The sequence below is a fragment of the Oncorhynchus masou genome, chromosome 2, assembly GCF_036934945.1.
Source record: "Oncorhynchus masou masou isolate Uvic2021 chromosome 2, UVic_Omas_1.1, whole genome shotgun sequence".
Taxonomy (NCBI): Eukaryota; Metazoa; Chordata; class Actinopteri; order Salmoniformes; family Salmonidae; genus Oncorhynchus; species Oncorhynchus masou.
In genome coordinates this window covers 9,266,440-9,293,225 of record NC_088213.1, presented here as the reverse complement: position 1 = coordinate 9,293,225, position 26,786 = coordinate 9,266,440, and the positions used below count along the sequence as shown (strand labels likewise).

General features: G+C 44.3%; 1 pseudogene; it reads left to right on the top strand.

Annotated features, from left to right (window-relative positions):
* The first annotated feature begins 259 nt into the window (after positions 1-259).
* Positions 260-24,153, top strand: LOC135554994 (long-chain fatty acid transport protein 2-like; annotated as a pseudogene).
* The last annotated feature ends 2,633 nt before the right edge of the window (positions 24,154-26,786 follow it).

The following is a 26,786-nucleotide window of genomic DNA, read 5'->3' as shown; positions in this document are numbered from 1 at the left end:
CAGGCGGAAGGTCACAAATGTTATCTTCGCAGCCATGAGGTGGACCCCTAAATTGTTATGCCTGCGAGTTGGGGGGTCAACCAAATCTTGTGTAGGGCCCCCAAAACGCTAGAAGCGGCTCTGTGTGTGTGGCTCTGTGTGTCTATTTTGAGCTGAAAGAGGGTGTATAATATGGGATTTCAGAAGAAAGAATGAAAAACGTGGGCCTCCTGCATTATTAAATACTCAATGCCACGCCCTCACTTGAAAAAAACCCATGTTTAGTCGAGTTTAGGCAAAGACAATACTGTACGCTGTGAATCTACAATTTACCCAGAAGCATAGGAGCTCGACGTTGTGCTCAACAATGTACTTGGTTTCTATCCTTTTTGCCAGTTTGGCCATCACACCGCTAGTTCTTAAAACGTTCTTCCCTTACTTCTGGAAAGATGCATTTTACATCGCGAACTTGGTTCGTATTTTGCTGAAGCTTGTTTTACGGAGGAGAAGAAAACCGTTATTTTTGGTTTTGGACCGATTTTTGGAGCAGTCGGTCGCGCATGCCGACAGACCGTTCATCGTGTTTGAAAATAAAACCTATTCGTATCTGGACACGGACAAAAGAAGCAACAAAATAGCCAATGCTTTACAGAGGCACTCGAAGCTGCGACCGGGGGATACCGTGGCTCTTTTTATGGGAAACGAACCTGCCTTCATCTTCACCTGGCTGGCCCTGGCCAAACTGGGATGTCCCGTTGCGTTTCTCAACCATAATATCAGATCTAGATCTCTGCTGCACTGCTTCAACTGTTGCAGCGCCAAGCTGCTCATAGCAGCCGAAGGTAAGTGACCAGTACCACTGGTTCAGTAGGCAGAGAAACTCATCCCGAGGCTAATTCCTCATAGGCGGAAGTGTCTGGTTGAGATTGCTACATTATGACAATAGGTATTAGTTTATCAGAGACATGCACATCCAGACTGATGGAATGAAAAAGACAAACGTGTGTCATAGCCTATTGGAACACAAATGATAATGATAATCAAACGATCATTCAATCATTCAATCACATGGGGGCAAAAGCATTACATTTTTTTTCTCTGCAGTCCAGTTTTGATGAAATATTGAATATTGAGTTGTTTTCTCAGAGCTGCAGGAAGCGGTGGAGGAGGTGCTTCCATCCCTGAGGGAGCAGGGTGTGTGTGTCTACCTGATGACTAAACAGTGTGACACACCTGGCGTGGAGGGGTTCTCTGACCAGGTGGAGGGAGCATCGGACACACCTCTCCCTCAGGCCCTCCGCTCAGACATCACCTTCAAAAGCCCTGCTGTCTACATCTACACCTCTGGGACCACAGGTGAGGGGGAGGCCGGAGGGGAAGGGAGAGGGAGGGGTACAGAAGCAGCCACTGTATATGAACCCCCCCTGTCTTCTGCCTGAAGCAGCCACTGTATATGAACCCCCCCCCCTCGTCTTCTGCCTGAAGCAGCCACTGTATATGAACCCCCCTGTCTTCTGCCTGAAGCAGCCACTGTATATGAACCTTCTGCCTGAAGCAGCCCCCCCTGTCTTCTGCCTGAAGCAGCCACTGTATATGAACCCCCTGTCTTCTGAAGCAGCCACTGTATATGAACCCCCCCCCCCTGTCTTCTGCCTGAAGCAGCCACTGTATATGAACCCCCCAGGTGTCTTCTGCCAGGGCCCATTCTACTGCTGTAACTCATCTCTCTCCTCTGCCTGTTACTCCTGTAGGTCTTTATATGTAACTCATCCTAAACTCCTGTAGGTCTGCAGCAGTGATTAATCAGAACCGGATGCTGGTAGCCCTGTCCGTGCTGGACTCCACCGGTATCAAACCAGGTGATGTCATCTACCTCAACCTGCCCCTCTACCACACCGCCGGCTTCCTCATCGGCTTCATAGGATCCATCGAGACAGGTGAGTTTACATAGGATCCACAGAGATAGGTGAGTTTATATAGGATCCATAGAGACAGGTGAGTTTATATAGGATCCATAGATACAGGTGAGTTTATATAGGATCCACAGAGACAGGTGAGTCCATTATATAGGATCCATAGAGACAGGTGAGTTTATATAGGATCCATAGAGACAGGTGAGTTTATATAGGATCCACAGAGACAGGTGAGTTTATATAGGATCCATGAGTTTAGAACAGGTTCACCAATTTGTAAGTTTGGATAAGAGCGTCTGGGTTAAATGACTTAAATGTAAATGTAAATCCACAGAGACAGGTGAGTTTATATAGGATCCATAGAGACAGGTGAGTTTATATAGGATCCATAGAGACAGGTGAGTTTATATAGGATCCATAGACACAGGTGTGTCAAGTTGGCTGGGTGGTGGATCATTCTTCATACACACGTGATATTGTATTGTATGAGGTAGTAGCTGGGTAGGGCTTAAATATTGGGGTGGTAGGTGGGTAGGGTTAATATTGAGGTAGTAGGTGGGTAGGGGGTAATATTGAGGTAGTAGGTAGGGTAGGGTTAATATGGGTATGGGTTAATATTGAGGGTAGGGTGGGTATGGGGTTAATATTGAGGTAGTAGGTGGGTAGGGGTGTGAGGTAGTAGGTGGGTAGGGGGTAATATTGAGGTAGTAGGTGGGTAGGTGGGTGGGTAGGGGGTTAATATTAGGGGGTTAATAAGGTTAGGGGGGTTATTGAGGTAGTAGGTAGGTGGGTAGGGGGTTAATATTGAGGTAGTAGGTGGGTGGGGGTTAATATTGAGTAGTAATAATATTGAGGTAGTAGGTGGGTGGGGGGTTAATATTGAGTAGTAGGTGGGTATTAATATTGAGGTAGTAGGTGGGTAGGGGGTTAATATTGAGGTAGTAGGTGGGTAGGGGGTTAATATTGAGGTAGTAGGTGGGTTAATATTGAGGGTAGGTGGGTATTATTGAGGTAGTAGGTGGGTAGGGGGTTAATATTGTAGGTGGTAGGGGGTTAATATTGAGGTAGTAGGTGGGTAGGGGGTTAATATTGAGGTAGTAGGTGGGTTTAATATTGAGGTAGAGGTGGGTAGTAGGTAGGGTGGGGGGTTAATATTGAGGTAGTAGGTGGGTAGGGGGTTAATATTGAGTAGAGGTAGTAGGTGGGTAGGGGGTTAATATTGAGGTAGTAGGTGGGTAGGGTTAATATTGAGGTAGTAGGTGGGGGGGTAATATTGAGGTAGTATGGGGGTTAATATTGAGGTAGTAGGTGGGTAGGGGGTTAATATTGAGGTAGTAGGTGGGTAGGGGGGGGGTTAATATTGAGGTAGTAGGTGGGTATGGGGTTAATATTGAGGTAGTAGGTGGGTATGGGGTTAATATTGAGGTAGTAGGTAGGTTAATATTGGGTAGTAGGGGTTAATATTGAGGTAGTAGGTGGGTAGGGGGTTAATATTGAGGTTAATATTGAGGTTGTAGGTGGGTAATATTGAGGTAGGGGGTTAATATTGAGGTAGTAGGTGGGTAGGGGGTTAATATTGAGGTAGTAGGTGGGTAGGGGGTTAATATTGTAGGTGGGTAGGGGGTTAATATTGAGGTAATATTGATATTGAGGTAGTAGGGGGCAATAGGTGGGTAGTAGGGTTAATATTGAGGTAGTAGGTGGGTAGGGTTAATATTGAGGTAGTAGGGGGTAGTTAATATTGAGGTAGTAGGTGTAGAGGTAGTGGGTATGGGGTTAATATTGAGGTAGTAGGTGGGTATGGGGTTAATATTGAGGTAGTAGGTGGGTAGGGTTAATATTGAGGTAGTAGGTGGGTAGGGGGTAATAATGTGGCTTGGCCTGTCTAGTTGAAGCCTTTACTTATCCATTTACCCCCCCCCCCCCCAATGGGAAATAAAATGAAAGAGGTCTTTGTGAACGTAAACCCGGTAGTCTGAACACAGCCAAAGCTACTGGGTGGAAGAAAACTAAACAGCAAGTAGGTTAGTCTGTCCCTTCTTCCTTTCCTCCTCCGCCCCAACTGGCACCCTTTTCCCTTTATAGTGCACTACTTTTGACCAAGGCCCATGCACTATGTAGGGAATAGGGTGCCATCTGAGATACCACCTCTCTTCGTGAGACCCGTTTTCCTGAGTTCTTCAAGTGGGCTATAGTTCATTCGAGTCCTCTGTTTGACCTCAGAGCAGAGCAGAGGTACTAATTGAAGGAATATTTAATCCTGTAGCGAAAACAAAACAGACTCTTTTACCTTGTCTTGAACTGTGGTTCTGGAATGTCAGGGTCGGTTTAAATACCAGCCCAAGTTTCCCCCCTCACCACTTAACATGACCAGGAAAAGCTCCTGGCTCTAGTTAGAGACTATGTTTAGGGTCCAGAGTTTTCCCTCACCATGTAATCTGACCAGGACAAATTCTAAACAAGGCTCTAGTTATGGTCTAATGTATAAATGGGGCCTGGAGGTTGCCCAGGGGTTCATTGTATTTGTTCTGGGAAATAATGGTTGATGCTAAATGACTAAAATGTCAAATGAGACAGCAGAGGGAGCACACCCTCATCCACATCGACGGGAGAAGGTGAAAAGCTTCAAGTTTTACACATCACAGACAACCTGAAATTGTCCACCCACACAGACAGTGTGGTGAAGAAGGTGCAACAACACCTCTCCAACCTCAGGAGGCTGAAGGAATTTGTCTTGGCCCCCAGAGCCACGGCCGGTTCATTTCACTACCATCCAGAAGGCCAGGTCAGTACAGGAGCATCAAAGCTGAGAGACTGAAAAACAGCTTCTATCTCAAGACCATCAGACTGTTAAATAGTCACCACTATCTGGCTCGTACCCAGTACCCCACCCTGGACTTTAGTCACTGTCACTAGCTGGCTATCATCTGGTTACTCTACCACTGGCACTTTAATAATGGAACACTTTAATAATGGAACACTGGGCACTTTAATAATGGAACACTGGGCACTTTAATAATGGAACACTTTAATAATGGAACACTGGGCACTTTAATAATGGAACACTTTAATAATGGAACACTGGGCACTTTGGGAATAATGGAATAATGGAACACTGGGCACTTTAATAATGGAACACTGGGCACTTTAATAATGGAACACTGGGCACTTTAATAATGGAACACTGGGCACTTTAATAATGGAACACTGGGCACTTTAATAATGGAACACTGGGCACTTTAATAATGGAACACTGGGCACTTTAATGTTTACATACTGTTTTACCCACTTCACATGTATATATCTGTTGAATGCATTCAGTTGTACAATTGACTAGGTATCCCCCTTTCCTTTCCCTTATACTGTATTCCAGTTAAGGTCATCCTATTCAACTATTACTGTACATGTACTATTCTTCAGCAATACTACATATTCTATCCATATACTGTCCATAATGTGTATACACTGCCGGTCAAAAGGTTTAGAACACCTACTCATTCAAGGGGTTTTCTTTATTTTTACTATTTTCTACATTGTATAATAATAGTGAAGACATCAAAACTATGAAATAACACATATGGAGACATGTAGTAAGCAAAGAAGTGTTAAACAAATCAAAATACATTATATATTTGAGATTCTTCAAAGTAGCCACCATTTGCCTTGATGACAGCTTTTCACGCTCTTGGCATTCTCTTAACCAGCTTCACCTGGAATACTTTTCCAACAGTCTTGAAGGAGTTCCCACACACTGTATACTGAGCACTTGTTGGATGCTTTTCCTTCACTCTGCGGTCCAACTCATCCCAAACCATCTCAATTGGTGATTGTGGAGGCCAGGTCATCTGATGCAGTACTGCATCACTCTCCATCTTGGTCAAATATCCCTTACACAGCCTGGAGGTGGGTTGGGTCATTGTCCTGTTGAAAAACAAATGATAGTCCTACTAAGCGCAAACCAGATGTGATGGAGTATCGCTGCAGAGTGCCGTGGTAGCCATGCTGATTAAGTGTGCCTTGAATTCTAAATAGATCACTGACAGTGTCACCAGCATAGCACCCCCACACATCACACCTCCTCCTCCATGCTTCACGATGGAAACCACACATGCAGAGATCATCCGTTCACCTGCTCTACGTCTCACAAAGACACAGCTGTTGGAACCAAAAATATCAAAAGTGGACTCCTCAGACCAATGGACAGATTTCTACCTGTCTAATGTCCATCGCTCGTGTTTCTTGGCCCAAGAAAGTCTCTTCTTCTTCTTGGTGTCCTTTAGTAGTGGTTTCTTTGCAGCAATTTGACAATGTAGACTTTATTCACACAGTCTCTTCTGAAAAGTTGATGTTGAGATGTGTCTGTTACTTGAACTCTGTGAATCATTTATTTGGGATGCAATTTCTGAGGCTGGTAACTAATGAACTCATCTTCTGCAGCAGAGGTAACTCTGGGTCTTCCTTTCCTATGGCGGTCCTCATGAGAGTTTGATCATAGCGCTTGATAGTTTTTGTGACTGCACTTGAAGAAACTTTCAAAGTTCTAGAAATGTTCCTCATTGACTGACCTTCATGTCTTAAAGTAATGATGAACTGTCATTTCTCTTTGCTTATTTGAGCTGTTCTTGCCATAATATGGACTTGGTCTTTTATCAAATAGGGCTGTCTATCTATGTATACCATCCCCCACAACACAACTGATTGGCTCAAACGCATTAAGAAGGAAAGAAATTCCACAAGTGAACTTTTAACAAGGCTCACCTGTTAATTGAAATGCATTCCAGGTGACTACTTCATGAAGCTGGTTGAGAGAATGCCAAGCGTGTGCAAACTGTCACCAAGGCAAAGGGTGGCTATAGATTGTTTAACACTTTTTTTGTTTAGTACATGATTAAATATGTGTTATTTCATAGTTTTGATGTCTTAACTATTATTCTACAATGTAGAAAATTGTAAAAAAAAATAAACAAAAACCCTTGAGAAGGTGTGTCCAAACTTACTGTATATATACACTCGGGACTCCGACGTTGCTTGTCCTATTATTGATATATTTCTTAATTCCATTCTTTTACTTTTAGATTTGTTTTGTATTGTTAGATTTTACTGCACTGTTGGAGCTTGGAACACAAGCATTTCACTACACCTGCAATGACATCTGCTGAAGATGTGAATGTGACCAATAACATTTTATTTGAAATGTCCCGGTCAGGTGACGTGGTTAGGAAAAACTCCAAGCTGATTATGATGCACATGCAGTACCAGCTTAGTACTTTCTTTTGTCCACAAAAAAAGGCCCTTGTTCCTCTAATGGGTGCATATTTAAGGGACATTTAGTACTGAAGTGAATACAACCGGTTCACAGCATACGTGGCAACTTTTCTGCTCTCACGGCCATTACAAGGTCATTTATAAGAGCACTGTCCTGCTCGTTCCTGTTCCTGGACTAATACCTGTACCTGGGTGTTAGGGATTTTTATGATGATGATGATGATGATGATGCACACTGCTGACTTAGCATAACAGTTTTGTCAGCATTTCAGGTCTGCCATTGGTTGATAATGAAGCGATATCACCTGCATGTTCTTAAAACTGATATTTTCATTGTTCCTCTCTCATCTCTTCTATCTGTCCATCCCAGGCTGCACCATCATTCTGAGGAGGAAGTTCTCAGCCTCGCAGTTCTGGGATGATTGCAGGAAGTACAACGTTACGGTGATCCAGTACATAGGAGAGGTGTTACGCTACCTCTGTAACACACCCAAGGTAAGCAACCTCAGCTGCAAGCTTTATACAAGGTCACCTTCATTTTGTCATTCATTGTTATTACATAATAGTTGCTATGGTTTTCGCATCCTGTCCAGGGGGTTTATGACATAGTAATGACATAGTAGTTGCTATGGTTTTCACATCCTGTCCAGGGGGTTTATGACATAGTAGTTGCTATGGTTTTCACATCCTGTCCAGGGGGTTTATGACATAGTAATGACATAGTAGTTGCTATGGTTTTCAGCATCCTGTCCAGGGGGTTTATGACATGACATAGTAGTTGCTATGGTTTTCATCCTGTCCAGCATCCTGTCCAGGGGGTTTATGACATAGTAAAGACATAGTAGTTGCTATGGTTTCCTAGCATCCTGTCGAGGGGGTTTATGACATAGTACTGACATCGTAGTTGCTATGGTTCGTAGCATCCTGTCCAGGGGGTTTATGACATAGTAATGACATCGTAGTTGCTATGGTTTCCAGCATCCTGTCCAGGGGGTTTATGACATAGTAATGACATCGTAGTTGCTATGGTTTCAGCATCCTGTCCAGGGGTTTATGACATAGTAATGACATTGTAGTTGCTATGGTTTCCAGCATCCTGTCCAGGGGGTTTATGACATAGTACTGACATCGTAGTTGCTATGGTTTCCAGCATCCTGTCCAGGGGGTTTATGACATAGTAATGACATCGTAGTTGCTATGGTTTCCAGCATCCTGTCCAGGGGTTTATGACATAGTAATGACATCGTAGTTGCTATGGTTTCCAGCATCCTGTCCAGGGGTTTATGACATAGTAATGACATCGTAGTTGCTATGGTTTCCAGCATCCTGTCCAGGGTGTTTATGACATAGTAATGACATCGTAGTTGCTATGGTTTCCAGCATCCTGTCCAGGGTGTTTATGACATAGTAATGACATCGTAGTTGCTATGGTTTCCAGCATCCTGTCCAGGGTGTTTATGACATAGTAATGACATCGTAGTTGCTATGGTTTCCAGCATCCTGTCCAGGGGGTTTATGACATAGTACTGACATCGTAGTTGCTATGGTTCGCAGCATCCTGTCCAGGGTGTTTATGACATAGTAATGACATCGTAGTTGCTATGGTTTCCAGCATCCTGTCCAGGGTGTTTATGACATAGTAATGACATCGTAGTTGCTATGGTTTCCAGCATCCTGTCCAGGGAGTTTATTTGTACAGCAAGCTGCCTCGTGCCACATAAGCAGGAGGTACGGACCCTTTCTGGCTCAGACAAGGCTTACATATCCTCTCTGGTATTGGGTATGTGACTGACCAGGCATGTTTTCAGCCATGTTTCAGACAAGGTGTTAGTTACAGACTAGTGTTACAGACTGGCGTTACAGACTGGCGTTAACAGAATAGTGGAATCCAGATTGTTCAAGTCAAGTGATCTTCTTCCCAGTATTCAGACAGACTAAGTTAAGTTACACCCGAGGCAGAGTGTCACAGAGAGCTTTTTCTGCACGTTCAAATACTATTTGAAATGTTCAAATACTTTAAAACTTCTTGAAACTCCCCATCCCGGATCCGGGATCGTGACTAAAGCCTCAGGCTCATTAGCATAACGTAACGTTAACGATTTCTGAAAATCGCAAATAAAATGAAAATAATGCGCCTACTCTCAAGCTTAGCCTTTTCTTAAACAGTGTTTTCTGACTGAGCCTTCCTTCCAAGGCTGATGGGCGGGTTTGGACCCGTTGGACTTGGTTCCATTGCATCAGGCATGTTGAATCAAGCACATCTAAACTATTCAAAAGATTCCAAATACTACTTGAAGCCAGGTGTGGTTTATGCCCAGGCTTTGTGGCGCGAACTGCTCCCTCTGTGTGTCCAATCAGACCGAGACCCTGTCAGCCACTTCTAAATCTCTCCAGCGAGGTTGTTTTACAACCCGGGCCACAGCTGTAGCGTCAGAAATAGAATCATTAAGATTCCCAGTGTCACCTTACTGTGATGTCACTGACCTGGAATGTTCTAAAGTGATATTTTCAATTGAGTTGGATTGAATCCAGACGATTGATGGAGTTGAAAAGGTCATTGATAGGTTATGTTTCAATCAGGTTATTATGATAGTAGATGTTTCTACCTCTTTTTGGAGGTACAATATGCAGGCAGTTGGGAGATGCCAATTCATGGAAGATGCTATCACCTTTTATTTTCTGGACTAGGCTCCATGCAGACCGTTCTGGACTAGGCTCCATGCAGACAGTTCTGGACTAGGCTACATGCAGACAGTTCTGGACTAGGCTCCATGCAGACAGTTCTGGACTAGGCTACATGCAGACAGTTCTGGACTAGGCTCCATGCAGACAGTTCTGGACTAGGCTCCATGCAGACAGTTGGACTGGACTGCAGATAGTACTGGACTACATGCAGACAGTTCTGGACTAGGCTCCATGCAGACAGTTCTGGACTAGGCTCCATGGACTAGGCTACATGCAGATAGTTCTGGACTGCAGCTCTGGACTAGGCTCCATGCAGACAGTTCTGGACTAGGCTCCATGCAGACAGTTCTGGACTAGGCTCCATGCAGACAGTTCTGGACTAGGCTACATGCAGACAGTTCTGGACTAGGCTCCATGCAGACAGTTCTGGACTAGGCTCCATGCAGACAGTTCTGGACTAGGCTCATGCAGACAGTTCTGGACTAGGCTACATGCAGACAGTTCTGGACTAGGCTGGACACATGCAGACAGTTCTGGACTAGGCTCCATGCAGACAGTTCTGGACTAGGCTCCATGCAGACAGTTCTGGACTAGGCTCCATGCAGACAGTTCTGGACTAGGCTCCATGCAGACAGTTCTGGACTAGGCTCCATGCAGACCGTTCTGGACTAGGCTCCATGCAGACAGTTCTGGACTAGGCTCCATGCAGACAGTTCTGGACTAGGCTTTCATGCAGACAGTTCTGGACTAGGCTCCATGCAGACATTTCTGGACTAGGCTCCATGCAGACAGTTCTGGACTAGGCTACATGCAGACAGTTCTGGACTAGGCTACATGCAGACAGTTCTGGACTAGGCTCCATGCAGACAGTTCTGGACTAGGCTCCATGCAGACAGTTCTGGACTAGGCTCCATGCAGACAGTTCTGGACTAGGCTCCATGCAGACCGTTCTGGACTAGGCTACATGCAGACAGTTCTGGACTAGGCTCCATGCAGACAGTTCTGGACTAGGCTCCATGCAGACAGTTCTGGACTAGGCTCCATGCAGACAGTTCTGGACTAGGCTCCATGCAGACAGTTCTGGACTAGGCTACATGCAGACAGTTCTGGACTAGGCTCCATGCAGACAGTTCTGGACTAGGCTCCATGAGACAGTTCTGGACTAGGCTCCATGCAGACAGTTCTGGACTAGGCTCCATGCAGACCGTTCTGGACTAGGCTCCATGCAGACAGTTCTGGACTAGGCTACATGCAGACAGTTCTGGACTAGGCTACATGCAGACAGTTCTGGACTAGGCTCCATGCAGACAGTTCTGGACTAGGCTCCATGCAGACAGTTCTGGACTAGGCTCCATGCAGACAGTTCTGGACTAGGCTCCATGCAGACAGTTCTGGACTAGGCTCCATGCAGACAGTTCTGGACTAGGCTACATGCAGACAGTTCTGGACTAGGCTCCATGCAGACAGTTCTGGACTAGGCTCCATGCAGACAGTTCTGGACTAGGCTACATGCAGACAGTTCTGGACTAGGCTCCATGCAGACAGTTCTGGACTAGGCTCCACATGCAGACAGTTCTGGACTAGGCTACATGCAGACAGTTCTGGACTAGGCTCCATGCAGACAGTTCTGGACTAGGCTACATGCAGACAGTTCTGGACTAGGCTACATGCAGACAGTTCTGGACTAGGCTCCATGCAGACAGTTTTGGACTAGGCTCCATGCAGACAGTTCTGGACTAGGCTCCATGCAGACAGTTCTGGACTAGGCTACATGCAGACAGTTCTGGACTAGGCTCCATGCAGACAGTTCTGGACTAGGCTCCATGCAGACAGTTCTGGACTAGGCTACATGCAGACAGTTTGGACTAGGCTACATGCAGACAGTTCTGGACTAGGCTACATGCAGACAGTTCTGGACTAGGCTACATGCAGACAGTTCTGGACTAGGCTCCATGCAGACAGTTCTGGACTAGGCTCCATGCAGACAGTTCTGGACTAGGCTACATGCAGACAGTTCTGGACTAGGCTCCATGCAGACAGTTCTGGACTAGGCTCCATGCAGACAGTTCTGGACTAGGCTCATGCAGACAGTTCTGGACTAGGCTACATGCAGACAGTTCTGGACTAGGCTCCATGCAGACAGTTCTGGATTAGGCTAGGCTCCATGCAGACAGTTCTGGACTAGGCTCCATGCAGACAGTTCTGGACTAGGCTCCATGCAGACCGTTCTGGACTAGGCTCCATGCAGACAGTTCTGGACTAGGCTACATGCAGATAGTACTGGACTAGGCTACATGCAGATAGTACTGGACTAGGCTACATGCAGATAGTACTGGACTAGGCTACATGCAGATAGTACTGGACTAGGCTCCATGCAGACAGTTCTGGACTAGGCTACATGCAGATAGTACTGGACTAGGCTCCATGCAGATAGTACTGGACTAGGCTCCATGCAGACAGTTCTGGACTAGGCTACATGCAGACAGTTCTGGACTAGGCTCCATGCAGACAGTTCTGGACTAGGCTACATGCAGACAGTTCTGGACTAGGCTACATGCAGACAGTTCTGGACTAGGCTCCATGCAGACAGTTCTGGACTAGGCTACATGCAGACAGTTTTGGACTAGGCTACATGCAGACAGTTTTGGACTAGGCTCATGCAGACAGTTCTGGACTAGGCTCCATGCAGACAGTTCTGGACTAGGCTACATGCAGACAGTTCTGGACTAGGCTCATGCAGACAGTTCTGGACTAGGCTACATGCAGACAGTTCTGGACTAGGCTCCATGCAGACAGTTCTGGACTAGGCTCCATGCAGACAGTTCTGGACTAGGCTCCATGCAGACAGTTCTGGACTAGGCTCCATGCAGATAGTACTGGACTAGGCTACATGCAGACAGTTCTGGACTAGGCTCCATGCAGACAGTTCTGGACTAGGCTCCATGCAGACAGTTCTGGACTAGGCTACATGCAGACAGTTCTGGACTAGGCTACATGCAGACAGTTCTGGACTAGGCTCCATGCAGACAGTTCTGGACTAGGCTCCATGCAGACAGTTCTGGACTAGGCTCCATGCAGACCGTTCTGGACTAGGCTCCATGCAGACAGTAGGACTAGGCTACATGCAGATGTTTGGACTAGGCTACATGCCAAGATAGTTCTGGACTAGGCTCCATGCAGATAGTTCTGGACTAGGCTACATGCAGACAGTTTTGGACTAGGCTCCATGCAGACAGTTCTGGACTAGGCTACATGCAGATAGTACTGGACTAGGCTCCATGCAGACAGTTCTGGACTAGGCTCCATGCAGACAGTTCTGGACTAGGCTACATGCAGACAGTTCTGGACTAGGCTCCATGCAGACAGTTTTGGACTAGGCTACATGCAGACAGTTCTGGACTGGTTACATGCAGACAGTTTTGGACTAGGCTCCATGCAGACAGTTTTGGACTGGCTCCATGCAGATGTTTTGGACTAGGCTACATGCAGACAGTTTTGGACTAGGCTGTACATGCAGACAGTTCTGGACTAGGCTCCATGCAGACACTCTGGACTAGGCTACATAGATGCAGACAGTTTTGGACTAGGCTACATATATGACTGTACAGACAGTTCTGGACTGGCTACATGCAGACAGTTCTGGACTAGGCTCCATAGATGCAGACAGTTCTGGACTGGCTCTGCAGACAGTTCTGGACTAGGCTCCATGCAGACAGTTTGGACTAGGCTCCATGGATAATGGACTAGGCTACATGCAGACAGTTTTGTAGGCTCCATGCAGACTCTGGACTGGTGCAGATAGTACTACTAGGCTACTGTGCAGACAGTTCTGGACTAGGCTACATGCAGACAGTTCTGACCAGCTCCATGTCAGTCTGGACTAGGGCTCCATGCACAGTTCTGGACTGGCTACATGCAGACCTGGACTCTACATGCAGACCCCCCTAACCCTAGTTTTGAACTAGGCTAACATGAACAGACAGTTTTGGATCCAGGCTCCTTACTTTTTATGGCAGACAGTTCTGGACGTGGCTACATGCAGACAGTTTTGGACTAGTACAGCAGACAGTTTTGTCTAGGGTCTACAGTAATGCAGACAGTTTTGGACTGACAGTAGATGCCAGTTTCTGGACTAGGCTACATGCAGACAGTTTTGGACTAGGCTACAGTAGATGCAGACACTTGGACTAGGACAGTAGATGCAGACAGTTTTGGACTAGTACAGTAGATGCTACTAGGCTACTGTAGATAGACTCCTGTTTTGACTGACTAGGCTACATGTACAGTGGACTAGTATAGCAGACAGTTCTGGACTAGGGTTCTGGATACTGCAGACAGTTCTTGGACTAGACTACAGTAGACATGCAGACACTCTGGACTAGGCTAATGACAGACAGTTTTGGACTGGGACTGTAGATGCAGACGTTTTGGACTACACATATCTGTAGACAGTTCTAACTAGGTAATAGATGCAGACAGTATGGACTAGGCTACAGTCAGACATGTTTTGGCAAACAGTTTTATTGGACAGTTTAAAATAGATGTCAGACAGTTTTGTAGGCTACATGCAGACAGTTTTGGACTAGGCTATATGACAGACAGTTTTGGTCTCTATGAGAGACTTTTATGAGACTCCTGTCTCTAATGTTGACCCTAATACACTAATAACTGTAACCCTAGCCCAACCCCTAACCTGTAACCCTGAACTAATGGTAATAATTCAGAAATTAAATATTGACGTCATCCAGACTCCTTCTCTTTTATGGTCATATATATGACTGTATATGACTGTACAATGTAAACATTCTGTCTTCTAATGGTAACTGAACCCTATATGACTGTACAGACTCCTGTCTCTCCCACAGCCTAGTGGTACACTATATGACTGTATGGAACCTGTCTCTATGAGTTTACAGGGCAACAGTAGTCTCTATGAATGGTTGCCACAGACTCCTGTCTCTGATCTGGTGGTCCTGAATAGCTAGTGGCCTTTACATTGGAACTCTAATGTGTAATGACAGTCATGACTGGGGCTGAGGGCTGGCGCTTAGGCTGGGATATATCTGTCTCTATTGGAAGGGGAATGTAATCACTATATGGCGGGTCATGTTTTCAAACTCTTTTATTGGATAGTTTAAAATAACTGTTAGGTTAGAATGTTATAGAACTCCTGTCTAGGTTAGAATGTATGAACGTTAGGTTAGAATGTTATAGAACTAATGTAATGACTGTGCAGACTCCTGTCTCTATGACTGTACAGACTCCTGTCTCTATGACTGTACAGACTCCTGTCTCTAATGGTAATACACTATATGACTGTACAGACTCCTGTCTCTATGACTGTACAGACTCCTGTCTCTAATGACTGCACAGACTCCTGTCTCTATGATGCACAGACTCCTGTCTCTATGACTGTACAGACTCCTGTCTCTATGACTGCACAGACTCCTGTCTCTAACTACACAGACTGTACAGACTCCTGTCTCTATGACTGTACAGACTCCTGTCTCTATGACTGCACAGACTCCTGTCTCTATGACTGACAGACTCCTGTCTCTATGACTGCACAGACTCCTGTCTCTATGACTGTAAGACACCTGTCTCTATGACTGTACAGACTCCTGTCTCTAACTGTACAGACTCCTGTCTCTATGACTGTACAGACTCCTGTCTCTAATGGTAATACACTATATGACTGTACAGACTCCTGTCTCTAATGGTAATACACTATATGACTGTATAGACTCCTGTCTCTATGACTGTACAGACTCCTGTCTCTATGACTGTACAAACTCCTGTCTCTATGACTGTACAAACTCCTGTCTCTAATGGTAATACACTATATGACTGTTCAAATGAGAATTTTAATTAGAAAATCATAATTGTTCACCAAATGTGTGCATTCGTCTTTGACTTCACAATAACATGATTGACATATAACCAAAATTAAAAAACATTGAAAAGATGAATGTTTGTGTTTTCTCCCAACGTTCCCAGAGAGACAACGACAGAGAGCACAAAGTCAGGCTGGCCATTGGTAACGGCGTGAGAGCAGAGATATGGAGGGAGTTCCTGAACCGCTTTGGGAGCGTCTACGTGAGGGAGTTTTATGCTTCAACTGAGGGCAATGTGGGATTGATCAACTACACCGGGAAGATAGGAGCTATCGGACGAGTCAACTACCTGCACCGGGTAAGGACTGACTACTGAACAGCCCTGTCTCCTGGGCCCGGATTCATAATGTCTCACTACCTACACCAGGTAAGGACTGACTACTGAACAGCCCTGTCTCCTGGGCCCGGATTCATAATGTCTCACTACCTACACCAGGTAAGGACTGACTACTGAACAGCCCTGTCTCCTGGGCCCGGATTCATAATGTCTCACTACCTACACCAGGTAAGGACTGACTCCCGAACAGCCCTGTCTCCTGGGCCCGGATTCATAATGTCTCACTACCTACACCAGGTAAGGACTGACTACTGAACAGCCCTGTCTCCTGGGCCCGGATTCATAATGTCTCACTACCTACACCAGGTAAGACTGACTACTGAACAGCCCTGTCTCCTGGGCCCGGATTCATAATGTCTCACTACCTACACCAGGTAAGGACTGACTACTGAACAGCCCTGTCTCCTGGGCCCGGATTCATAATGTCTCACTACCTACACCAGGTAAGGACTGACTACTGAACAGCCCTGTCTCCTGGGCCCGGATTCATAATGTCTCACTACCTACACCAGGTAAGACCTGACTACTGAACAGCCCTGTCTCCTGGGCCCGGATTCATAATGTCTCACTACCTACACCAGGTAAGGACTGACTACTGAACAGCCCTGTCTCCTGGGCCCGGATTCATAATGTCTCACTACCTACACCAGGTAAGGACTGACTATGAACAGCCCTGTCTCCTGGGCCCGGATTCATAATGTCTCACTACCTACACCAGGTAAGACCTGACTACTGAAAAGCCCTGTCTCCTGGGCCCGGATTCATAATGTCTCACTACCTACACCAGGTAAGGACCTGACTACTGAACAGCCCTGTCTCCTGGGCCCAGTTCATAATGTCTCACTACCTACACCAGGTAAGGACTGACTACTGAACAGCCCTGTCTCCTGGGCCCGGATTCATAATGTCTCACTACCTACACCAGGTAAGGACTGACTACTGAACAGCCCTGTCTCCTGGGCCCGGATTCATAATGTCTCACAGAGTGAAGATCTAGGATAAGCAGGTCCCCCCTGTTCTACGTCAAACCTTATTCATTATGATCTAAAAGGCAAAATTGGATCCTTGGTCAGTACTCCTACTCTGAGACACTTTATGACTAAGGGGCCTGAAGATCTGACTCTAAAAAACCAGGGTTGGGGACAATTCCATTTCATTTCAGTTACTGAATTGAAATGGAATTGACTCCAACTCTACTGAGATATCATGCTTCCCTCTACATTTACATGCCATTTGAATCATTTAAAAGACGCTCTTATCCAGACTCACAGTTACATTTATCTTAACAGATACGAACACCCTGCGAGAGTGAAACACAGGACATGGCATAGCTAGATACTTATATTTGTATTAAATTGGTAAAGCTTGTACTTCTTACATTGGACATTTTACCAGGGTTGGGATCAACTGAAATGCTGCGTCTTTGTCATAGTGATGTCTCTCTCTGTTATAGAAGCTGTTTCACTGTATTCTGATCATAGTGCCTCTCCTGTCTCTCTAATAGAAGCTGTTTCACTATGTTCTGATCATAGTGTCTCTCCTGTCTGTTATAGAAGCTGTTTCACTATGTTCTGATCATAGTGCCTCTCCTGTCTCTCTAATAGAAGCTGTTTCACTATGTTCTGATCATAGTGTTTCTCCTGTCTCTTATAGAAGCTGTTTCACTATGTTCTGATCATAGTGTCTCTCCTGTCTCTCTAATAGAAGCTGTTTCACTATGTTCTGATCATAGTGTCTCTCCTGTCTCTCTAATAGAAGCTGTTTCACTATGTTCTGATCATAGTGTCTCTCCTGTCTCTTATAGAAGCTGTTTCACTATGTTCTGATCATGATGTCTCTCCTGTCTCTCTTATAGAAGCTGTTTCACTATGTTCTGATCATAGTGTCTCTCCTGTCTCTCTTATAGAAGCTGTTTCACTATGTTCTGATCACGATGTCTCTGTTATGGAAGCTGTTTCACTATGTTCTGATCATGATGTCTCTCCTGTCTCTTATAGAAGCTGTTTCACTATGTTCTGATCATGATGTCTCTCTCTCTTATAGAAACTGTTTCACTATGTTCTGATCACAATGTCTCTCCTGTCTCTCTTATAGAAGCTGTTTCCTTATGCTCTGATTAAATACGACACAGAGAGAGATGAACCAATCAGAGACTCTACCGGACTGTGTGTAGAAGCTCCTAAAGGTGAGATGCTCTTTCATATGTGTGTTAGTATTGGCCTTTTATTTAACCAGGGAGATTATTGTACAATAATGACCTCACAATTACACCCATCTCAATGTACATTATGCTATTCATGTTTGGGTGTTTGGCCCGTTCCCTAAGGAAGAGACAGGACTGTTGGTGTGGGTATACATTATTGTGTGTGTGTGTGTGTGTGTGTGTGTGTGTGTGTGTGTGTGTGTGTGTGTGTGTGTGTGTGTGTGTGTGTGTGTGTTTGTCTTCCTGAAGATGAAACAGGACTGTTGGTGTGGGTATACATTATGGTGTGTGTGTGTGTGTGTGTGTGTGTGTCTTCCTGAAGATGAAACAGGACTGTTGGTGTGGGTATACATTATGGTGTGTGTGTCTTCCTGAAGATGAAACAGGACTGTTGGTGTGCAAGATCACAGACAGTGCTCCTTTTGTTGGATACGCTAACAGCCAGCAGACAGAGAAGAAGAGACTGAGAGACGTGTTTCAGAAAGGAGATGTGTACTTTAACAGTGGAGACCTGCTGAAGATAGGCCAGGACAACTTTATTTACTTTCAGGATCGAGTCGGAGATACATTCAGGTAAACAGGAATATAGCAAGCCGGTGTCCATGGGTATCCACTTCCCAGAGCTATTTTATCTGACCTACAGTATGGCATTCCAAATATATGGAACCATATGTATATTATATTGAGTTCAAATGTAACGCCCTACAGGTGGAAGGGAGAGAATATATTATATTTAGTTGAGTTGTATTGAGCCTTTTGTTTGTGGAAGGGAGAGAATATATTATATTTCCCAGTTGAGTCCAGTATTGACACCTACAGGTTGCAATGAAGCCCATATATTGTATTTTTAGTTGAGTTACATTGACCCCTACAGGTGGAAGGGTTCAGAGAACGCCTATATTATATTCCGTAGATTGATTGTATAAGACCCAAATCAACGTTGCCTTGTGGAAGGAAGCTAGAATATATTCTTTTGTTGAGTGTATTGACCCCTATCAGGTCAAGGGAGAGAATATATTATGTTCCTAGTTGACTTGTATTGACCAGCTACATACTAAAAGCATATATTATATTATATTTAGTTGAGCCCTTGTTTGACCCCTACAGGTGGAAGGGGAGTGTGTATATTCATATTTTAGACTTTATTGACCCCTACAGGTGGTAATTAACTCTGAAGGGAGAGCATATATTATATTATATTTAGTTCAAACAGATTGTATCTCCTACAGGTGGATGGGAGATTGAATATCTGTTATATTTAGTTGGTTGTATTGACCCCTACAGGTGGAAGGGGGAGAAATATATTATATTGTATTTAGTTGGACTAGTTCTATGTGTCCCTCTTCATGGAAGGGGTTTTATATTAGCTATTTAGTTGACATCTTGTATTTGTCCCTATGGTTAAGGGGAGACACATATTATATTATATTGAGTTGACTTGTATTGACCCCTACAGGTGGAAGGGAGAGAATATATTATATTTAGTTGACTTGTATTGACCCCTACAGGTGGAAGGGAGATAATATATTATATTTAGTTGAGTTGTATTGACCCCTACAGGTGGAAGGGGGAGGTTATATTATATTTAGTTGAGTTGTATTGACCCCTACAGGTGGAAGGGGGAGGTTATATTATATTTAGTTGACTTGTATTGACCCCTACAGGTGGAAGGGGGAGGTTATATTATATTTAGTTGACTTGTATTGACCCCTACAGGTGGAAGGGGGAGGTTATATTATATTTAGTTGAGTTATATTGACCCCTACAGGTGGAAGGGAGAGAATGTGGCCACAACTGAAGTAGCTGACATCCTCACCCTGATAGACTTTGTCCAAGAGGCAAATGTCTACGGTGTTCAAGTACCAGGTAAATCTAACCCTAACCTTCATCCAAGTACCAGATAAAGCTAACCTTAATCCAAGTACCAGGTAAATCTAACCCTAACCTTAATCCAAGTACCAGGTAAATCTAACCCTAACCTTAATCCAAGTACCAGGTAAATCTAACCCTAACCTTAATCCAAGTACCAGATAAAGCTAACCTTAATCCAAGTATCATGTAAATCTAACTTTAACCTTAATCCAAGTACCAGGTAAATCTAACCCTAACCTTAATCCAAGTACCAGGTAAATCTAACCCTAACCTTAATCCAAGTACCAGGTAAATCTAACCCTAACCTTAATCCAAGTACCAGGTAAATCTAACCCTAACCTTAATCCAAGTACCAGGTAAATCTAACCCTAACCTTATCCAAATACCAGGTAAATTTAACCCTAACCTTAATCTAAGTACCAGATAAATCTAACCTTAATCCAAGTATCATGTAAATCTAATTTTAACCTTAATCCAAGTACCAGGTAAATCTAACCCTAACCTTAATCCAAGTACCAGGTAAATCTAACCCTAACCTTAATCCAAGTACCAGGTAAATCTAACCCTAACCTTAATCCAAGTACCAGGTAAATCTAACCCTAACCTTAATCCAAGTACCAGGTAAATCTAACCCTTATCTTAATCCAAGTACCAGGTAAATCTAACCCTAACCTTAATCCAAGTAGCAGGGAACCCTAACCCTAATCCAAGTACCAGGTAAATCTAACCCTAACCTTAATCCAAGTAGCAGGGAACCCTAACCCTAATCCAAGTACCAGGTAAATCTAACCCTAACCTTAATCCAAGTAGCAGGGAACCCTAACCCTAATCCAAGTACCAGGTAAATCTAACCCTAACCTTAATCCAAGTAGCAGGGAACCCTAACCCTAATCCAAGTACCAGGTAAATCTAACCCTAACCTTAATCCAAGTAGCAGGGAACCCTAACCCTAATCCAAGTACCAGGTAAATCTAACCCTAACCTTAATCCAAGTAGAAGGGAACCCTAACCCTAATCCAAGTAGCAGGTAAATCTAACCCTAACCTTAATCCAAGTAGCAGGGAACCCTAACCCTAATCCAAGTACCAGGTAAATCTAACCCTAACCTTCATCCAAGTAGAAGGGAACCCTAACCCTAATCCAAGTAGCAGGGAACCCTAACCCTAATCCAAGTACCAGGTAAATCTAACCAACCTTAATCCAAGTAGAAGGGAACCCTAACCCTAATCCAAGTAGCAGGGAACCCTAACCCTAATCCAGGTAGCAGGTAAATCTAACCCTAACCTTAATCCAAGTAGCAGGGAACCCTAACCCTAACCTTAATCCAAGTAGCAGAGAACCCTAACCCTAACCTTAATCCAAGTAGAAGGGAACCCTAACCTTAATCCAAGTAGCAGGGAACCCTAACCCTAACCTTAATCCAAGTAGCAGGGAACCCTAACCTTAATCCAAGTAGCAGGGAACCCTAACCCTAACCTTAATCCAAGTAGCAGGGAACCCTAACCCTAACCTTAATCCAAGTAGCAGGGAACCCTAACCCTAATCCAAGTAGCAGGGAACCCTAACCTTTCCCTTAAAATCAAACAGTACAATAATCCCCATAATAATCTGTCAGTTTAAACTAGAGATATCTTGCATTGGCGTCTCAATCCACCACATCCGCCGATGTCGCACTTCTGCATCTGCAGTGATCGGTGACGGAGCGGTGTTGTCAGACCAATAGGACAGGCACTTCAGAACAACCTTGTTATTCAATGTGTTTGTATGGGCTAATAGCAGTAAGGACAAATTCACTTTGACATCAAATCAGTGTTTTTCTATCTTTTTTTATATACTTCAAGGGGTCTTAGAATTCTAAATTAAATAGATAAATGATCCTTGGTATGACATTCTTAAAACAATTCCATATAGTTTAGTGGAACGCCCCTTCTCCCTCCCTCCCTCCCTCCCCAGTTTAGACAGGGTTTAAACTGTAGAGGGTTTTAAAGGGTTTAACAGTCCATTCACTCTGACCTGTAATTAACCAGTAGGTCCCAATCATAAGAATACAAAAACACAACCATTACTATAAGTATTTCCCAATTTAAATGTACAACTATTGTTTCCCATTGCAAACATCTTTTTCACATTCAGCACTAAAAAGTAACCAGTGATCTAAAGATGAACTAAAACAATGTTTCACACAGCAAGCGAGCTGGTATAAAAAGTACGGTTCCACTCACCACGTGATCATCATTTCAAACTTAACTTCTTAATAAAAGTGAAAGGAAAATTCCCCTCCAAAAAGATCTTTCGGTTTTGTTTTCATTCGTCCACTGTTGATACAGTCCCAAAATGTTTTGCATGTCAACATTAAAAGTTTTCAAGGACTGGAACTTTAAAATACAGGAAGTGTCGTCACAGTATGTTGCGTTCTGATTGTTTAGTTGTTGGAATGAGGGATTGTTGTATTCTGTCTCCAAGGCAACGAGGGCAGGATAGGAATGGCTGCCGTCACGGTGAAGCGGGGAGAACAGTTTGATGGCAACAAAACGTTCAGCCATGTAGCCAGCTACCTACCGGCGTATGCACGGCCCCGCTTCATACGCATCCAGGTAACTATTCAAAAGTCTTGCTTCCTTATATTTACATCATTCATTGTAGACAATTCATGTTATTATTTATTTGAAAGTAGAATCAAAAAATGTTTGCTTTTGTTTCAACCTAACGGTTGAAAAACGCTATGTGGGAGCATATCGGGGTGCGTGGACTCTTTTTGTGGTTATGAGATCAGGGGGTTATCTGGATAAAAAAATGAACGTAAGTGCTGGACGTGACAGGGAGCGCTATCAGCCCGTCGGCTTGGCTGCATTTTGGAGACAATTTTAGAGGCCCCCATCTTGGTGATGTAGAGACATATTTGCATTTTGAAGTCAATTTCCTACAATTCTACACGTCTCAATGGAGCTGAAACAAGTTTGTGCAGTTTTAAAGCTAATTTCCTGCAATTCTAGGCATTTAGCCATGTTCAATGCTGTGTTCTTTTGTTCAACCTAAAAAACAAAATCTATACGATCCAGGCTGTATCACATCCGGCCGTGATTGGGAGTCCCATAGAGGGGCGCACAATTGGCCCAGTGTCGCCTGGGTTTGGCCGGGGTAGGCCCTCATTGTAAATAACAATTTGTTCTTAACTGACTTGCCTCGTTAAATAAATCTTACATGTAAAAATAAAACAAATCTATAATGCAAAATTCATTGTTTTTGTAACGTTCTATTTTCCCTGACTGTCTAGCTTTTATTTTGGTTATTTTTAGTTCTCAAAGATTATATTATTGAAAATATTATTTTAGTCGTTTAAGTTTACACTGAAATGTTTTTTCACCCCAAAAATGTATTTAAAAATACATTTTTGCACTGTTTGGACTTCAATGGCAGAAAAATCCCTGGAGATTAATAGTGAATAGTCCACTGAGCCAAAAGCCTGTGTGTGTTTACATGTCTTTCTATGCCCCCTCTCTCTCTCCTGTCTGTCTGTCTGTCTCCACCCCCCCCCATCCAGAATGCGGTGCAGGTGACAGGGACCTTCAAGCAGATGAAGGTGAGGTTAGTGGAGGAAGGTTTCGACCCGGCAGGCATCACAGACCCTCTGTACATTCTACAGGAGAGAAATCAGAGTTACACACCAATGACTGGCCAGATCTACGGCTCCATAGTGGCAGGCATCATCAAGCTGTGAACAGATCTATGGTGATACTACTCCTGGGTCCTATTCATTAGGACATGCAATTGAAAATGTTTCAAAAATGTTTTGCAACGGAAAACAAAAATGAGCATTACTTAGTCCCTCCCTGTTTTAGTCCACGCCAGCCCTCATTCTTTACCTGCGCATCGTCTGAGACCGGCCACCCGGACAGCTAATGACATTTAGGAGTATTTCTGTCCGTAATAAAGCTTTTTGTGTGGAAAATCTAATTCTGATGGGCTGGGCCTTGTTGAAGTGATTTAAATGTTGAAAGATAATGATGAAATAATTCCACTCTGAAACCTTATAACTGTATGAAATTGATTAGAATTACAATTATTAAAAGTCAGTAAAATATATATCTGTGAGTGTAGTTTTAGTCAGAATTAGGGTTAAACAATATATCTGTACAATATGTCTTTAGAGTATCTTAAACACAGACTCTCTGAGCAAAATTCAGTGCCGACCTGGCTAGAGGTTTGGGAGAGGACAAGGAGTACTTCTCAAGGTCTCCTGTCTAATCTTTGTTGGCTGGGTAATGATACAGTATGTGTGTAGGATACCTACTGTTTGTGTGTGAAACCTATGTGCGTAGGATACCTACTGTTTGTGTGTGAATGTAAGTGCATAAGGAGCCAGTATAAAATGAATGGTTTTGTACAACGGACTAGCGCTCTCATGAATAAACATTTTGACTATCATAGCTGGGCCTCTGTCTGTTTCAATCAACCAGTATCTTACAAATTCTGGGTTGCAGACCGAGTAGTTTAATTGAATTGGGTTTTGAACATTGAGAACATAATTCTCGTGACAGCCTGGGCCTGGCTCCCAAGTGGGTGGGCCTATGCCCTCCTAGGCCCATCCATGGCTAGCCTACACCTTCACCAGGGGTCAGAGAGCAGATTTTGGGTGGGCATCTATGGGTGGGCCTGGCTCCCTAGGTAGAGCCTACACCTTGACCAGGGGTCACAGAGCAGATATTACATCTATATAGACTAGGTGGAGCCTACACCTTGACCAGGGGTCACAGAGCAGATATTACATCTATATAGACTAGGTAGAGCCTACACCTTGACCAGGGGTCAGAGAGCAGATATTACATCTATATAGTCTAGGTAGAGCCTACACCTTGACCAGGGGTCACAGAGCAGATATTACATCTATATAGACTAGGTAGAGCCTACACCTTGACCAGGGGTCACAGAGCAGATATTACATCTATATAGACTAGGTAGAGCTTTATTTTAGACCAGGGGTCACAGAGCAGATATTACATCTATATAGACTAGGTAGAGCCTACACCTTGACCAGGGGTCAGAGAGCAGATATTACATCTATATAGACTAGGTAGAGCCTACACCTTGACCAGGGGTCACAGAGCAGATATTACATCTATATAGACTAGGTAGAGCCTACACCTTGACCAGGGGTCACAGAGCAGATATTACATCTATATAGACTAGGTAGAGCCTACACCTTGACCAGGGGTCAGAGAGCAGATATTACATCTATATAGACTAGGTAGAGCCTACACCTTGACCAGGGGTCACAGAGCAGATATTACATCTATATAGACTAGGTAGAGCCTACACCTTCACCAGGGGTCAGAGAGCAGATTTTTACATCTATATAGTCTAGGTAGAGCCTACACCTTGACCAGGGGTCACAGAGCAGATATTACATCTATATAGACTAGGTAGAGCCTACACCTTGACCAGGGGTCACAGAGCAGATATTACATCTATATAGACTAGGTAGAGCCTACACCTTGACCAGGGGTCATAGAGCAGATATTACATCTGTAGTAAGATGTCCCTTGGGGGCATCCGTACCTATGTAGGACATGCAAGGGTTAGGTTAATAAACAGGCTGGAGCTAGAACCTCGTGGTCGCACGTCTTTATTTTAGATCATACTACATGGTGTCAGAAGTGGTTTAAAAATTCACATAAACGTGAAGGAGGTACCAAGTAAATCATACATTCAGGCTGTTTCAAAGCAGGGAGGGCACAGTGTTGGAGATAAAACAGCGCATATCATTATTTTGCTAGCTAACGGGCAACGACTAAGTTACTGTTAAGCAACATGTTGCAAGAGGAAGAAGCTGGCGGGATTTCAGGGTTTGCGACTCCAAGTTCAACGGGCTCTGGCGCAAACACGGCCAGGCCAGTGGCTCGTGCTGACGGATTTCGCATTAGTTCCCCGGAGAATTTTGTTTGTATGGACATTCAAAACTGGCCGAAATGGATCAGGCGCTTTGAAAGGTACAGGGTAGCATCAGGCTTAAACGTGAATAATGAGGCATTTCAAGTTAATACACTGATCTACTCTGGGTGATAAAGCCGAGGATATATTAAATGGTTCAACGTTGACCGAGGAAGAGACACTTAACTACAGGGCCGTTAAAGACTGTTTTGAAACACATTTTGTAGGGAGACACAACATTATTTTTGAGAGAGAGAGACCCCCCCCCGGGTGCCTATCCCTTTACTGGCCAGAGTAAAGGAACAGTTGGGGAGGATGGAAGACATTGGGGCGGTGTCTAAAATAGAGAGTCCCTCAGACTGGTGTGCACGGATGGTTGGTGGTCCCAAAAGCCAATGGGGAAATAAGGATCTGTGTGGACAACTAAATTGAATGAGGCACTCTGCAGAGAGAGACGCATCTTACCATCAGTGGAGCAGTCACTGGCTCAGTTGGATGGCTCACAAGTCTTCACAAAGCTGGATGCCCGCTCAGGTTTCTGGCAGATACCGCTGTCATCAGAGAGTAGGGCACCACAACGTTTATAACACCGCTGTCGTCAGAGAGTAGGACACTCAACGTTATAACACCGCTGTCGTCAGAGAGTAGGACACTCAACGTTATAACACCTCTGTCATCACAGAGTAGGGCATCACAACGTTTATAACACC